Genomic DNA, 16,968 nt, shown 5'->3' with positions numbered 1-16,968 from the left:
GAGCATGTTATAATATTTCCATGCTTTTATGTAGTCTTTTCTTGTGGTTGTTTAGATTGCATTAAGGTTATTTTTAGTTGTTTCTGGGACTGATGATATACCCCCTAATGGATGGGTTTCCCCACCTTTTAGTCATGGCTGAACAATGAAATATGCTCATTATTTTATTTTYTATGAGCTCTGAAAGGGTAGAAGAAATTATATACTCTCCATCAACTGATCTGACTGCCACCTACCACCTGGTCTTGCTGAAGTCAGCACAGAGAAATCGTGTAGAAGAGGTGTCCTTCAAACTCTCTTTTTCCATTCACATGAAGGGATGTGTGTGCAAAGTAAGTCCTCTTTGTACAGTAATCTTGGGTTTATTTCCTTGTTGACAAACAAATCTTGATTTGCCCTGTCCAATCACAATGTTTCCAGCGGCATGCTAGGCACAAAATCTCTAACACAATGTTTCCCTTTAGAGTACCCTATAGAGTGTTCTCGAAGTGTCTTAGAGCACACCAGATGGTATATCAAGTGTCCCAGGGACTTTGGCTTGGRCCTTGGCCTCCAGGGGCCTTGGTCTAACAGCATGCTATGGGATTTCCCCACAAAAAGAGTGAATTATCCAATTTCTGTCATATTCACGCTGTCATACCAACAGTAGATCATTGAGTCTTTACGTGCATATCTCAGAAAGCTGTTTCATGCAGTCTGCACCACTAAGGTCCAATACCTTCCTCTAATACTTTTCCACCTCTATGTATGATGTGGTTCTTCAGACATTCTGTTGCAAGAATGCAATTTATAATGTGGTACCTTCATGACAAACGTATCAGTATTGCTTACTGTTGAGGTGAAAGAGCAAGGTAGGTAGCTAACAAGTCCCATAGATGTATATCCACATGGAGGGAATGCATACAAAACCAGAATTTAGGCTCTGTAACTCCAGACAATGAGGAAGCTTTAATGATATTTTTGGTACAATGAAGCTTGTTCTGTCTCCAGCAAGCAGTGATGATGCATGGTGTCACATCCAAAGATCTGGTGAGGAGGGACTATGTTGTATATCATTYTGCAAATTTCCATGAGGGGATGAAGCACAATGGACTTGCTCATAACAAATTGCTATGCTAAAGAGCTATAGGAATCTGGCCAGATTTAGCTAGCACAGTGCCAAGCCACTTTGGGCTAAAAACAGATGTATTGCCACTGCAGAGCTTCTGACCAGGGGAAAAAAAAAAAGGTAATTTGCATCATGAAATCAGCAAATCTTGATTGTTGCTAGTCTGGCCCTTGGGAATACTGACTTTAATTCCTACCCAACTRGCTACCTGAAGACCTCTAGGCAGATTCATTAGGGCAGATAAGTAAAAAGAGCTAAAGCACCTAAGACTTAAGCACTTGGCCTCCTGACTGGGTGCTGTAACTCACTGTTAGGCACTTAACAGCTGCGGAATGACATCTGAAACAATTAACATGCTGAGTAAACTACTTAGCATTATCCACTAGGACATGCTGAAGATATGAGCATGTTTGAATCTGGATCCTTATTCTCCCTTTCTGGAAATACACTCTTATAACATTGCTTTGAAGGCTAATGCTTTTGTTTTTACATATACATGGAATAGGAAGTACAGCAACTCTTTATGCAATGCTCCACTAACTAGGACATTTGTCCAGGAGCTTAAGGCTTCGATTGTACAGTGGCGCTTTTTTTTCTCTACTTCTCTACCTTCCACTTCTCTAATCAGCAGTGTATTCAATAAAATATTGCCTGTAGTATCAGGAATTGCTCTGAACTGAACTCAGTGCTGCCTGTCAATGATACGTTTGGTCTGAGAAAGCTTAATGCTAGGAGAGGTGGGTGGGGTTCAGATATCCCTCTCGCTGTTTGAGAATCTCACAGGCACTTTCCAGGTGAGGCTGAAATAGCTGCGAAAACCTATGTTTWGGCAGTCATAGGTCTTTACAGTCCAATACAAATGTGATAATGGGTCCAGAGCCTGGCAGCCTGGACAGTGGGCAGTGTGCGTTTGCATTATCAAGATAGACACAACTAAATTCCACCTACATCTGTCTTAGGCAACATGGTAAGCAAGCAGAATACCCTCTGATTCTCAGTACAAACAGAAAATTGAATGTAATCGCGCTTTCCTAGCTCACAGACTCTGAGACAAAGAGGTCCTGCTGATATCATATAGGACCATCATTTAGCATCTATCTACCCAGAAAGCAACAATAAATCCGATCAAAAGCCACAAGACAAGAAGACTTTTATATCAGTAACAGGGACCTAATACCTCACTTCAGCATATTTTGACAGAGCTACTGAATGGATGGCGCTGACTGGCTCTTTCATAGGAAGCATCTGTACTGTTTATATAACTTATTTGGTTAATGCATCTTGTTTTTCACACTCATTGGTACATTTTCAATAATCGTATGCTGCAGTAGAGTGCACAGAAAAACATAATAACTGAAGTTTCTTATCAAAGCAAATTTTAGCTTTTAAAAAAGAATCRACTTTCAGAATAGAAAATCACAGGTAAATATTCACACAAATTTTACACTAATATTTTACTCTTTCAAAGTGAAGGTTATATTATTATCTAGGAAATTTGGAAAGTGATACTAAAAGCTATGCAAGTAAAGAAGATACAATCTTCTTCTGCCTTTCTGTGTCATCGTTACACAAGCTAAATTTTCAGCATCACCTCTGAGATTCTCACRCCATAGAGTCTCAGGGTAAATTGCTGGGACTGTAATGAAGGCTGAAAAAACCTTCTAAATTATGAACCAGTGTATTTAAGATAACTTTCGTAATTGTTCCAAGCGAAATTCCTCTGAAATTTAGCAGCCAATTGGGCTATCTGGTAAATATAGTTACTTTTTAAAGGAATATTAATTAACTGGAAAATTGTTAAAAATATTTCAATTTTCCATTTAGATGTTGTCAAACACAACTGAAATAATCCAGTTTTTAAAATATGAACCAAAACTGATTTAAAACTATGCAAACACTATTTTTGTTTAGTTAATGTAACAAAAAATTTGAATTTTTGACAGAAGCCCAGAAAGAATTATTTGAATTTTATAWGCACTTTTTCAAGAGTCTAATACGATATTCAGAAATATCAGTGGAAGCTTAACTTACATATTAAGTTAACTGAAATTGCCATGTTGTTCTCATGTAATATTTTATGTCAAAGGTTGTTTGAGTGGATTTTAGGATTTTTAAACAATTTTATCTGTCTCAATCAAATAAAATATAGAGTCATATCTAAGACTGTTTTGATAATACAAAATTGGAAACAGCTTGGTTCAGAAGACCTTGTGGAAAAGCAGGAGAAATCACTTGCTTTTCAAGTGATTACTGAGTTTAGAATTTCACAAGGTCTTGAGGATTCTGATTCAGATTCAAACTTGGTGATGCAGAACCAACTTTTCCGTAAATTCAAATATCCCAGAATCCAAAAGAATTTTGATGATAAAGCCGAATATCAGAATGAAGACCCATCTTTAACTGCTAAGGTCTAGTAGACATCTCTCAAGGCCCTCATCAGGGAGTGGCTTCCTAAAATGCACTAATATAAGAGGTGAACTRAATGCACTAATGTAAAATCAGTGTAATGGGAAGAGACTCAAGCACTTTTTTTTTTTTTTGACATGGAGATTTAAATAATTCATTTTCTTCTTCCACTTCTGACATCTCAGTCCAACTCAGCAAAGTGTAGGCTGAAAAGACAGCTACACTAGGTAGGCAGCCAATTAAAACAAACTTTCATAAAAGAGCAGGCTGATTTTTCAGGATAGGCATCGTTATTATGTGCACACCAATATAACTTCCTAAATGTCTCACAGATGYAGTCTGAAAGACATTTCATCCTCCACCTAATCAAAATATCTTAGCTACCTCAAAGAAGAGACCATCTGGAGGCTTACTCACTTTGGGGGATGCTGACTTAATTGAYTGAAAGTCCAAATAACTCTTAAGAAAAGACGTGTTGAGGAATAGCACTAGATTCTAAAGTAGTTTGAAGCAATGTAGCTCCATTTAGTGAATTTTCTTCAGTAWTATTATTACTTAATCAGTTGTATTATCGCCATACTTAGGAATCCTAGTCATAGATCAGAGCTCATTTTGAGAGGACTACAAAAAAGAATTTCCTAASTAGACAGTAAAACAATTAATGATTTTTTATAAATGTTTCTCCCAAGTCCGGCTGTCTTATATATTATTTATATATTAAAAAAAATCAAGTTAGAACAAATTACATTGTGCTGTTACATGGGAATTAGGAAAAGAAAACACAGASTTGATATTTTACAGCAGAGGCAAAGACGAACAGTGTTATGTATGCCACAACTCCCAGACCTGTGGAAGCTTTGGCGACCAGTGTCCAGCCTTCACTTTATACATCGTTCGGTGTAAAGGATGATATCACAGAAAGATTAGGCCTAATCCTGGACRAGAAAGCCTTGTGATGGCTCAACAAAGAGCGGAAAAGAGGGAGCTAAGTCAGCTTAAAGCCTGACATTGTGGGTTTGGATGCGATCAGCACATTGCACAGGTAGTCACGCTTTGCACATAACAACATGCTCAGTTCCTGGTGACTCTCACTCTATGGCTTTTCTATTCCTGCCTCCCATTCCATCATGCTGCTGGTGCAGGCTTTGGCTGAGGGGACCATGCTCCRGGATCAACACAAAGAATATTTTAAATATTAGCAGAGGTCTTTGCACTGTGTAAGTCTCACAGTGGATAGAGCAATGCAAACAGCTAAACAGCGTATCCAGGTAGGCCTTCAGTTGTTACACAGTAAAAAATGTAACTGATGGCAGACAAAACAGTGTTTCAGTTCTCCAGCTCCTTTAGTAGACTTTGAATCTTCAGTCTAATGAAGCAAAGGCAAAGTTTTAAGCTGCCACACTTGCTCACCCGCTAAGTGGTTGGTGTGGATTGCTTAGCTGGTTCAACCTGATTTCTCCAACCCCAGAACTCTGCTCAGCCCAGYGGTGTGACTGAAAGAGTACAAGAGGACAAATCTTTCAAGTGTTGTGTGCGATTTGTGTAGAAGCTATCTACCAACAGTGGCTCGTGACTTTGCAACAAGTTCTTTAGTCAGTCCTTCACTTACAAGGAATCAGCTAGGCAGTAAGATGCTCMAGGCATCTCTGGATCAGTATTATCTGAATCAGAAGAGAAGGGTGAGTGATTTGACTGTTATCTTAAGTGGTCAATGTAAAGCAAGTTTGACTCTAATGACTAGCGCTGAAGAAATCTTCCTGAAATGAAAGCAAACAGTATGCAGAGATTTATGGAATATTTATTTTAACTTTTTTTTTTTTTTTTTTTTTTTTTTTTGGAAAAGAACCAGAATCTTGTTTGGGGAGGAAGCAAGTGGAAAATTACTTTGCAGCTCATCATGTCTGTGGCAGATATTTCCTATTTATTTATTCTGCAAAATTCACAGAAGTGGGTGATAATTGTAGCAGAGATGATTTAGTTTGTCTCAGCATGGTATCATTTAAAAGTATTCTTTCATTTTAAAGTAGATTAAAAAGATGGGGACTCCAGCAATGGATCCCAGTGTAATGTTGCTTTATTCACTCTGTTGTGCTCTGTCTCAGCAAAAATCACCTCATTGAAAGGTGCCGTTTAGACAGAACAGGTTTTTAAAGGACTGGCAGCTTTATTTCCAAAACTTGCTAGACAGTGTGGGGGCTGCTGTAAAAACTCTGTTTTGCAACTGCCAGTTTAAAACTTTAAATAGAAGGGCCAAATCCCTCCCCCCCCCAGATGTAAGTCCATTAACACCATGGATGATGTTACAGTTGGAAAGAATTTGGTTCATTATTTTCAATGCTAGTTACTCAACTTTTAAATGACTGTTGCAAGGCTTGTAAATGTAAGAAAAAAATAAAGGAAGGAGATTCTGGCACATGAAATATAAATGGGGAAAACAGTTATGTTGAAATATTGTATAAACTGGAAGAAACATGGATACTGAATTCCAACTACAATTGTTATCCGATGCTCTTGTCACCCTTTACATAATAGATTGGCCATCCTCATCACTTCCCACGGGCAGCTGTCAATCCATCTGTCAGAACTACATTCCAGCTGGAACTGTTTTGCATAGTGGCTACAGGTCTCAGTCTGAGGGCACAAGGGAGCCCCAGCACCCTGGACACAAGAAGAGAGAGAGACAAACTGTCCTCGTGTGCTCCTTTGGCAGAGGGTAGCAGACAATAGAGAGAGCCAGCCCATAGCATGAYACTCTTCCCTCACTAATTAAAAGTATTCTGGCAGGTGGGCCTCWTTCTTCTATTGATTTAGGATTTTTTCCTGAAGAATTTCTGGCTTTTGGGAGGAGACAGCATCTATTAGGAATTTGTTAAATTTCTGTGATAGCATCTCATGATCCCTCCTATAAAGGCTTCCTAGATYAGTAAACCACTGAATTCCGTCCAGGTATGGAGAACAGAAGGTGAAAAACACTTCAAAATCCTTTGTTTCACAGACTGATCTGGAAGAGATTTTGGAGCACTGATATTCAAAAAAATCAAAACAAGGGCAGATCCACAAAAAGATTTGGTTTTGATCCAATAAGAAATTGAGGAAGTTCTGGTGGAACGTGCGTGTAGCTGGATGTAATTATGATCCCCAAATCCCCTTCTCAGATGCAGCTAACCCAGCATTAGATACCTAAACTCACTAGGGGCCTCTTTGTTTGATGTTAAACATTACTATTATGAGAATTCAGTCCATCTCAGATTGCCCCGGTATGAGAAGCTCAGCAGCTGGTTTCAACACTTGATCAGGTTTCAGAAATAGGAATTTTCCTTCTAAGTCCCTCTTTAACTTATAAAATATCCTCAGAGCATTCCTAGCAAGCACTGAGAACAGTGAGCTGCAGAGAATAGTCATGTATATTTTTTTAAAGTAAACAGAAGGGAACTTGTGAAACTCTGTTCATAATATGATAAGATTAGTATTTCTAATACTTGGAAAAATTATGAAATTTGGTCTGTAGGCCTTYCTTGGCTAGACTGAGAAACTTTAAAGGCAAATACTCCACTATTCAAGTGAGTGTCATATTAATTAGATGCAGGTTATTCTGTAGTTCTCATTGCATTTTGAGGGGTTGAAGCTGGCACATGATACAGAAAAAAAAAGACTAATTGCATCAAAAAGAGGATACAATAAAGGGCTTGGCTCTGAATCTTAGGGATTATGGAATAAACATCTCAAGATGAGGAAAGGGTTATTGATGCTGATTACTACTTCCAGGAATGTTTGCTCATTTATCTGATGACTGCTCAGTATCAAAATATGAGGAGAAATRGGTTGGAATTCCCATTGTTTGAAAAGGAAAATGAAGCCAAAGTTCATACTTCTTGGGAAAATTATTAAAATCTAGATTTGGATGTTCCAAAGATTTGTTCATGAAGGGACATTTAATAGGTTTTAGAAAGGGAATATAAAAAAAATTGTTTGCAATGAAGTGCCTTCATAAACAATAGATATAATTTGCTATGTTTACAAATCCAAAATTGTAAGCAGAAGAATTCATATTTCAGAGTGACTTTACCACCTATCACATGAGACAACCTGGATACAAAAACTTTTATCAACCGACTGAATGAAAGCAGTTAAAAAGTTTATATCTATTCTTTCTTCCATTACGCTGTCCTGTAAGGTGATACCCTTACTCTTGGCATTACATTGGGATTATGGTTCAGCTGGTGCCAGGTTATATTCTTTCAGAAACATGTCACAGCAAATATACCTGGATTAGTTTCCAATGACTCTGTCTGAGGAGGTTTCCTCCTGCTCCCCAAAGCTCTCCGATCACCTGCCCTTCCATCCATTCTGTCTCTTATTTCACTGTTTCATTAACTCTGATCATCAAATATCTCAGAACAAAATGCTTAGACAGATGCTCTGAGCTCTTGGGTCTGATATCTTGCATCATGGTTTTCCCTGCGGTGCCCCCAGCTTTGCCTAACGCGTGCAGCTCCTTGCTTTCCTAGACCTGATAAGAATCCCTGGGATCCAGGATGGCGGGAACCTCCGTTGGTCTCAGCTCACCAGGATGTTTGGGCTCCAGATTTGGCCATATAAATTGGATCTTGATCCTTTTGGCAAATCTGCAAAAGACTTTTCAAGTGATTTCATGCTTCAGTGCAAAGTAGTAGGTGTAATCCTGCAGATATACATTTCACATGACGTGCTCATGAACGTTGGTCAGGCTTCTGAGAGGGATAGAAAATAGGCCATTCTAGAAAAATGACCATGCTTATAGGTTGGACAGACACTGAGTTGCCCAGTCTACAGCAGTTCTGGGAACGAACAAAAGTAGAACTTCAGCTATCCAGGGAAATGGGAGTAAAAAAAAGAAGCTATAGCAAACATTAATATAAATTACTGTACACTTCATTCTTGGTCTGAAGTGACAAAATACAYGCCTGTGAGCTCCTATCTCTCTTCTAGCTCCAGAAGCCAGTCATGAATCATTGTTTCTAGTTATAATGTGACCGAAAACGTCTTAGACTCAGTTCTTTTTGGTACTGGTGAAAAAGGCATTTTTGAATTGCTATACTTTCTTTGGTCAGTAGAATTTAATGAAGATGTAACTAAAAGCAAAATTTTAACTGCCTTGTAATTATTCTGGCATCATAGTAAGAAACTTAATTTTCATTAAAYGATTCTAGTTATAATTACAATATAATTACTCTCATGTATACCAGATAYAAGTCTACTGTAATTACAAGTTGTTTTATCAACTTAAAATGAATCTGCTGATGCTGAAATATATAATTAAGCACTAATTCYGAGTATTTCAGAATTAAAAAGGAATAAATATGTAATTAAATAGTATGTGAAAGACTTTTTTTATGTTCAGGCAACCACATAATAGCAAAATATATAGAATTTACTTTCTACCTCTTTTGCAGAATAATTAGTTTCCTTTYCTATTTCATAAAATATTTATTTTCATCCTTATCTCTTCCCTATGCTCATAGTTGTTCTTGATAACAACTTTATATTTGGAGATATTGTTTTATGTAAAGAAACTGAATTGAATGAACTTTCAGATTATTATTCAAAAATCTATCAAAAAAGAATTAAACTTTTATATGCAACACCTCCAACTATACTATACGTGCCTTTTTGTTATTCTTAGAGTCCAACTAGTATTGATTTCTGATGAATCTGTGTCCAAGATTTCCACTTATTGTCTCTGTTGGAAACAATGGTTGATGAGATGATAGTAGTAAACTGTGGCAGTCAACAGAAGCGTAATAAATGGGYGAACTATTCAGTGGATATACAGAGAATGGGAGAGAAATCAGAGTGGGAATACTGACTTGARGGTGTGGAGCAGAGGGGAAGCTGGAGAGGAAATTGGAGTTGGGAATAGGGAGGGAACTTAAGGTCTAGAGAAACATTTCATAAAGAGTTTGGAGAAGAAAGGTGGCAGGAACCCCAAGAGGGGCTTGGGGCTCAAAAAGTAATAGGTTGGAAGTTTTGGGATTGAGAGGATTGACTATGGAGATTGGGTTAGGAAAAATTAGGGAAAGGTATGGGAAAACAGTTGCAAGATGCTCCCTGTTAAACATTTCTAACTGGTTATAGCAGAGACACATATACAGACCGCTTCCTCCCATCCCCCTGCAAAGAACAGTTCCTCCTTTATCCTGTTTTCAGTAATTAAAATAGCCTTATTTGAAKTAAATAACATAGAGAATACTCTTAGAGCTATGAATGACCTGAACTCTGAATGATTTGCTAGCAATTTGCTAGAAGACTGTTGAATGGAGATACTGAGACATTTCTCCCACAGCAAACGTGCCTAATAAAATTTAAAACTAGAGACTTCTTGACACAATGACATATATCACTTTCATCTTAGCTGTTTCCTTAAATATCTCTGCTCTGTAGGAAATTGCTTCTAAATCCTTCTGTAAGACCCTAGATCCTTCAATAGATGGTCAGATAATTCTATTCTTCTTATGTTCTATGAGCATGGAATTTGTATAAGTTAATGTCAGCACACATTAGTGCTCTATTGTAGCTATAATCTGCTTTTATTTTAGCTATATTGAATATATTTGAATATACTGGATTGTATATATATATATAATGGATAGGTCAACATTGAGCATGTTTGAAATCTAGTCTGTAACGCATGATTACTCAGAAACTACTTGATACAGAAGTTACAGAACATAACTTGTGTTGGCTAAAAATCCTTTGTCAATGATGGATGAAGATCAGGTGTCGTTACTGATTCTTTTGGATGTGTCAGCTGCCTCCCCTACTGCTGACCATGAACTGACCTGCACTCCTGCAGCCTGGAAGCAAGGACAAACTGGATTAGTTGTGGAGCTCAGTTATGTGCTGCTTTGAGCCTTGAAGCAGGTTGGCAGTGGATTGAACCAGGGATGTCACAGAGATCTGGAATGGTTTAAGACTGCAATAAAATCCATCTGATTTTTCATCTGACRACATTTCTTAATAATACATTTACTATTAACATTTTGATGTTTCAGCTTTAGCATTTTTTTTTAGGTGTCTACTTCTCTGTCTCATAAATTAAAAAAGATACTATAAGTTCAGACAAAATGCTTTTTACAAATATTTTCCCCACACTTTCTTACCTTTATCTCATACTTTTCCCAACTGCCTCAAAAAATAGAGGAAAAAAAAAAAAAGCTATACTCCATGTAGCGTAATCAGAAATACAAAAAAGCAATTCTGCTAAACAGTTCCTCTCATTCATGTTGTCTCCAACACCAGTATCTTTGCTGTTCTCAGCTGTGAAATATTGCAATATGCTGACTTCCTCAGTTTGGAAGGCTTGTATTTCTTATAGCTCAATAGTTAGACAAGGCATATAAAATCCTATATCAGTAAAACACAGTTTTACTCTACAGATTTACACTCTACCAGTGAAGTGAACTCATGGCTCGCATACGTCATATTAATTTCTCTAGCCCTTTGCAGAAGAGGAGAAAAAAGAAGAAATAATAAGGCGGTCGATTACATAATCCTGACATTTGTCCACTTGTTATTGCCTTTTTTTGGTTCCTCTTTAGCCAAAGACATGAGCATCAGGAAGCAGACAGATTTCCCTAAGGGACCCSAATGACTGCAGTGCCACAGTCAACAGCTTCAGCCATTTGGACAAAGTGCTATGTTGTGTCTTCCAAAAACTGTTCCCAGGGCTTCATAATATTTGATGATTAGACTAGGGCTGTTTACTGTAGAGTGGCAGCTACACTGAGTACAAATTTCTTGCTTTATTATGCACTGGCTCAACCTGTTTATGCAATGCTTTACATGTGGTGATAAAGTCAGTAAAACATTGGACACAGTGTAGTGTTATTTAATAAACTATAACTGCCTCTATTTTACTCTTTCCAACTCAGTGTACCGAGGATAGGTGTATTTAAACTGTCTTGTAGTGCTAAAAGAAAGAAAATTATTATGTGTAAGGCATAATCAATTACAGTGAGATTAGCTTATTATGTGGCCTTGGATCTATTCTGTAATCCTATAATACTCCATCCTAAAATGCTGTTGTTTTTGTCCCCTGCTATCCCTGGTCTTCTTTTCTGTCAGCTGCTAGTCAGCACGTCTTAAGTTTTTTCTCCAAGACATCTACTGAAGGCACTAGAGGCAGGTGCAGGGGAGAGACACAGCTGCTCATGATTGTTTTAACTTCAAAGCCATGTTTTCCAGTTGTAAAGTATTTCCAAAGTTTGTTTTTCTTACTGAAATGAAAACAACAAAAAGAGCAAATCTGTTTGTGTTCTCATAAACTAATACTCAACTATTTTTAAATCCAACTTTTACATACGTTTTTTCTGCCTAAGTCTTCAGTTGACTGGGTTCCCTTGGTTTAGCTTTATTTTTCATTATTCTATAATCTTCTATGGCTTGAAACAACAGAGATTGAGTTTCATTTACGCAGACAAGCTATACAAGCAACATTAYCACAGCAACTAAGATCCTGTTTTATAAGACAAAACATAGCTCCCCCATCTATTCAGACAGGATCTGAAGGTATTTTGCTAATCATACATCCAAAATTCATTTGATTCCCAAATGAAATGYTGCCTTTAATATTAATAGTGTTGTCACTAGGACTGGTGCAAATTCAACCAGCTGGTTTGTGTCAGAAGAATTGGCTTCTCATCTTGTTGGCTTGAAGGGGTGGTTGTCCTCATCTTGCTTTGCCCTGAGCTGAAGTACTGCCCTAAATGTAATCACAGAATCATAGAATCAGAATCTCACAGAATCATAGAATTGGAAGGGACCTCTGGAGATCATCTAGTCCAACCTCCCTGCTCAGCAGGGTCACCTAGAGCATGCTAGACAGGGTTGTATCCAGGTGGGCCTTGAAGATCTCCAGAGAAGGAGACTCCACAACCTCTCTGGGCAACTGTGCCAGGGCTTTGTCACTCTCACAGTGAAGAAATTCCCCCTCACATTCAGGCAGAATTTCCTATGCTTCAGTTTYTGCCCATTGCCTCTTGACCTGTCACACGGAGCAACTGAAAAGAGTTTGTCCCYGTCCCCTTGATGGGGGCTTTGCATCAAACTCCTCAATATGGCAGGATCAGTATAGCTGTCCATTTGATTTTCTTCCCTGGGTTATAGCTAGGTAGTACTCCTTCCTTGAGKGTGGATTTTGTCAAGAAGGGTATGAGGACATGTTTCTGGGATGATTACCTCTTTGTCATTTTCTTTTGTCTGGAATATGGTATTCCATGTTACTATGCAGTCAGGCAAGAGGATACCCCCTCCAACACACAGAGCATGGGCCTAGAAAAACTGACTGAATCCCTGCTTAGTTTCAGCTTTCTATTCAGCTCACACAGGCTCTGTCTTCATTCCTAACTTGTGAAACAGTGATAATACTTCCTTATTTTGAAGACCATTTTCAGACTATGAAATGCTCATTACTCCTCCCTATGATGGGACCAGAATGGGAGTGATATGAGCACTCAAGACAGGAGTTGATGTGGATATCCCTATCACAGAAAAAAAAATGAGGCTGCACTCTGCCTTGATTAAGCTATGTGCAAGTGCAAGAGGTGTTGGATAGTCTGGGCAGTGTTTCTTGTTTAAGCAGCTGTTTCCATACTCTTAAGGAAAAGGTGGTAATCAGGATGGTGGCACTGGCAGTAGTGTGTCCTGAAGCTTCAAGCTCTCTGAGGAACTTGAAAAAAATGTTCTAGTCTCATAAAYGCCAAACAAGTTCTCAAATAAAGGCCACATTCTTATCTCACTTACATACTCAAAGCGTGTTTCAAGCCATCAAAGACAATCACAGTCACAAAAACCCTGGATTTTTCACTAGAATAAGAAAATCTAAGATGTCATTGGAAYGATCCTCTCACTTTTAGAAATTTCTTCTGCTTTGAGGCATTTCTCATTAAAAATTAGAAAGAAAGACTATAAAAAGAGAAAGAAATCCCCTAGATAAAAGTTGAAAAAAAATACCTCAGTTGTAAATGAGTTGTTCTTATTGCATTCATAATATGAATAGGACTCAGATAGCTTATAATAAGGCATGTTATACACCTAATTAATTTATGGACTGTACCAGCTGAGAACATGCAGGATTTCCAGGAGCAGGTCAAGGGAATGGGGGTGAAGAGTCCCTCCCCTAGAACTCACAGAGAATAGCATTTTCGCCTCTATGGCGAAAGATAGGTTGTGCCACTCCACAGCCCCCATTACCATCATAAGAGCAGCTGGTTCAGCTTGATAATCGTATGGGTAGTCTCTGCCTCATGAATACCCATATAGGTATAGGTCTGAACCTCTCTGAGTCCAGACTTACCTTATGTGCAAGCTGGCGGGCATAGACTTGGGAACATGAGGAACGTGGTGTGAGGAAACGTGGGTCAATGCTGTCACTCTGTAGAGTCAAACATCTACAAACCTTCTGTGTACACAGGTCAGGGTCCTGTGTCAGCCTGGCCTTGCCTACACTGCCTCTCTGCCCTTGGATTGAGGCTACATAACTAGGTAGAGGTGATTCCAGGAAGGGTCCTGGTGTTTCCTATAACACGGTCAATGAGCTTTCCAGATCCCTATAGAAGAGTAGCATCTACAGTCTGAACCATAGGTATTTTACAAGCACACATATCCAGACTGGAGAGCCTTGACTAGCTGATGGCCAGAGTAATCAAAGTGGCTTTCTAGTATGAGAACTGTAACAAGTATTGATAAAACCTGAATGAATGAATGTATATGTATATGTATATGTATATGTATATGTATATGTATATGTACTGGCTACATCCCCTCTGAAGATCTAGGCTGGACACATGTTCTAAACACACAAATATGGAGAACACCTTGTCAAGAGTAAAGCTGTTTAAAAAGGGATGAGAATTGACTTCTAACTTTTTTTTGTTGTTGTTTGAACATTTAAAATCCCTTCTGGGGTCTCCTATGTAACAGAAATCTTATAACCAAAATAACTTTTGAACAGCAGTACAGAACCTAATAAATTCACCCGAAGAGGTACCTTGCTTTCAGTAACTACAGACAGTAGTTACAAGAAAAGAAAATGCACAGGTTACCATCAAGGGTAAGAGTATAATTATATAGCACAAAAGGAATTCATTTGCTCATTAGTTGTTAAAAGTCAGATCTGTAATCCTCTGCTTGCCGATAACTTGAACTACGGTCCTGTGAGTTCACTTTAAAAACATTGTACTTTAGTTAAAGAACCTCCTAATGCCTCAAAACATGATATTTCCAAGAAAGATTGGATGAGTGTCTATGTTAATTTACTATCTTCAGTCCACCTGGAATAGACCCGTAGCTGATTAAACACACACTGAGGACTAATCAATAAAGAGCCACAACTCTGATCTAGTTGGTGCTGTTTCTAATTACATAAAGTAATATTTTTAATGAAACATGATTGTTTCTCACATTCAGTGTAAAATCTTACGTTTCAAATGGTTGCTTTTTAAAAATTTTATGAAATAGTTGCAAGAAGTTGCTCTTGTTTACTTGCTTCAAACATTGCAATTGGTTTAATTTTTTGTTTATAGATTTTTACATGTGACCCAGAAGTCATGCTTTGATGTTTATGTCAATAACGAATAGCCCCATTTCCTAAAAACACAGTTTATCTCTATTTCGTAATGTTAGATAGGGCAAGCTTATGTCTTGATGGCACATGGCATGGTTGCTGAATTCTCCAGGGACTGAGTCCTGGCTCCAGCTGACATAAGGGAAAGCCAGGCAGGACTAGCACCAGGCACTTGTGGGCTGTCAGTCTGCTTCGACCTTACTTCATATATGTGCGTTTTATTTTCTTGCAGCGCAAGCAAGGAAACATACGTGTTCACTAGCTGTGAACACCTTATAATTTCAGCTGTCCACATTGATATTAAAATAGTAACTGACTGGCTCCCCACTGCACTATAACTCTAAGTGTGCCTCATTGATGAATATTTCAGTTTGCTCTCCACAGTAAATTTGAAACAAATGAATTTAAGCTGTCTGCTACAAAAGATGTCTAGATGTCCCAAAGTCTCCTGGACTGTGTCTGCTGTAGAGACAAGAAATGTCACTGAGTTTGAGGATGTAAGTGGAAACTCACCCTCCTCTGCCAGGATTAATTTTAGTTTGTGTTGACAGACTTTAAACCCCTGCTAATCCTTTCTTTCTGGTGTTACTGCAATTTGGCATGTGTCAAAGTGCTCCCCATTAAAAATAAAAAGATAAGGACCCTTTACTATCTTTCCATACTTTGCTTCTTACTGCTCTCCTCTTCCACTTTCTTCATGGAGTAGACACGAGCAGATTTTACAGAAGGCTTTAATTACGTCAGTAGTCATATAAAATATGGCTGTACCAGGCTTTACTGCTCCCTAAGAATAAGGTCTCTGACTCATCTAGACCAGAGTCCTGGCTGGAACATACCATATCTCCTTGTTGGCTTATGTATCCTGTCTAAGAAAAATTACATATTGGTGGTCAGAAAGGGAGAGGAAGAAACTAATTCTAGTTCCTGCTTTAACTACCGCCCGTAAGTTTTCCCAATGACCCTCACCTGTAATATGATGCCAGAGGAGCTCTCATCACACTTACAAAATGCACAAGGACAATGTATAAAATGTGGAAGATGTAGAGGCAGGAATAAGATTCTTAGGATCATTAATTAACTGGAGAAGAAGCTGACTTTTCAGCAGCTGAGGTTCTGGCAGCTGAGAATACTGATTACTTTTTAAAACAAAGCTCTAGATCTGACCTATGTACTGATTTGGATCCTCTTATAACATGAGACTGAATCTGGCAACACCCGGATGATCTTGTCCAGACCTTCTTGGAGTGAGCCACTGTTCTGGAGATCTTCTTAACTGACAAGATTGAATGCCTGTCTTCTGGCATGTGTGTTCTTGTCGCCTCTTTCTGCGTGGTTATACTTTCATCATAGTCACTACCATCCTCAGATATCTCCTTCTCATAAGGTCAATCAAAGCAATCAAAGGTGAAAGGCAGAAAAGTGGGACAATGGTAGCAGTTGCGGAACAAGATATTAAATGCTTGRTGACAAAACTCAAAAATGACGGGTAGCATAGCAACAGATAGCAGGGTGTTACAGTGTGATAACAGAACTTGGGCAACTGATCCCCGGACTGAAACACTCATGGCATCCCCAGGAATAACTTCTGGGCAGAGGTCCACAGGGAACTTCGTGTTCTGATTTGAAGGTCATAACTGATTTTAGGTTTTCCGGGGTTGTATGCTCCATATGAGTAAGTTTTACAAAGCTCAATCAATGACAATCAACCAAAATTGAGTTTGGATTGATTTCTACATGAAGTTCTAGTTTTACTGAAATCAACAGAAAAATCCACACTGATCTCAGTGAAATCAAGATTTCACTGATTATTTTTACTCATTATTAAAAATAGTAAATTTCAGCTAGTTTCATT

Source organism: Rhea americana, unplaced genomic scaffold (assembly GCF_003343005.1).
Source record: "Rhea americana isolate MKP2758 unplaced genomic scaffold, rheAme1 scaffold_1, whole genome shotgun sequence".
NCBI classification, from domain to species: Eukaryota; Metazoa; Chordata; class Aves; order Rheiformes; family Rheidae; genus Rhea; species Rhea americana.
The sequence above is the reverse complement of the archived record's forward strand: the minus strand, read 5'-3'. Positions refer to the sequence as shown.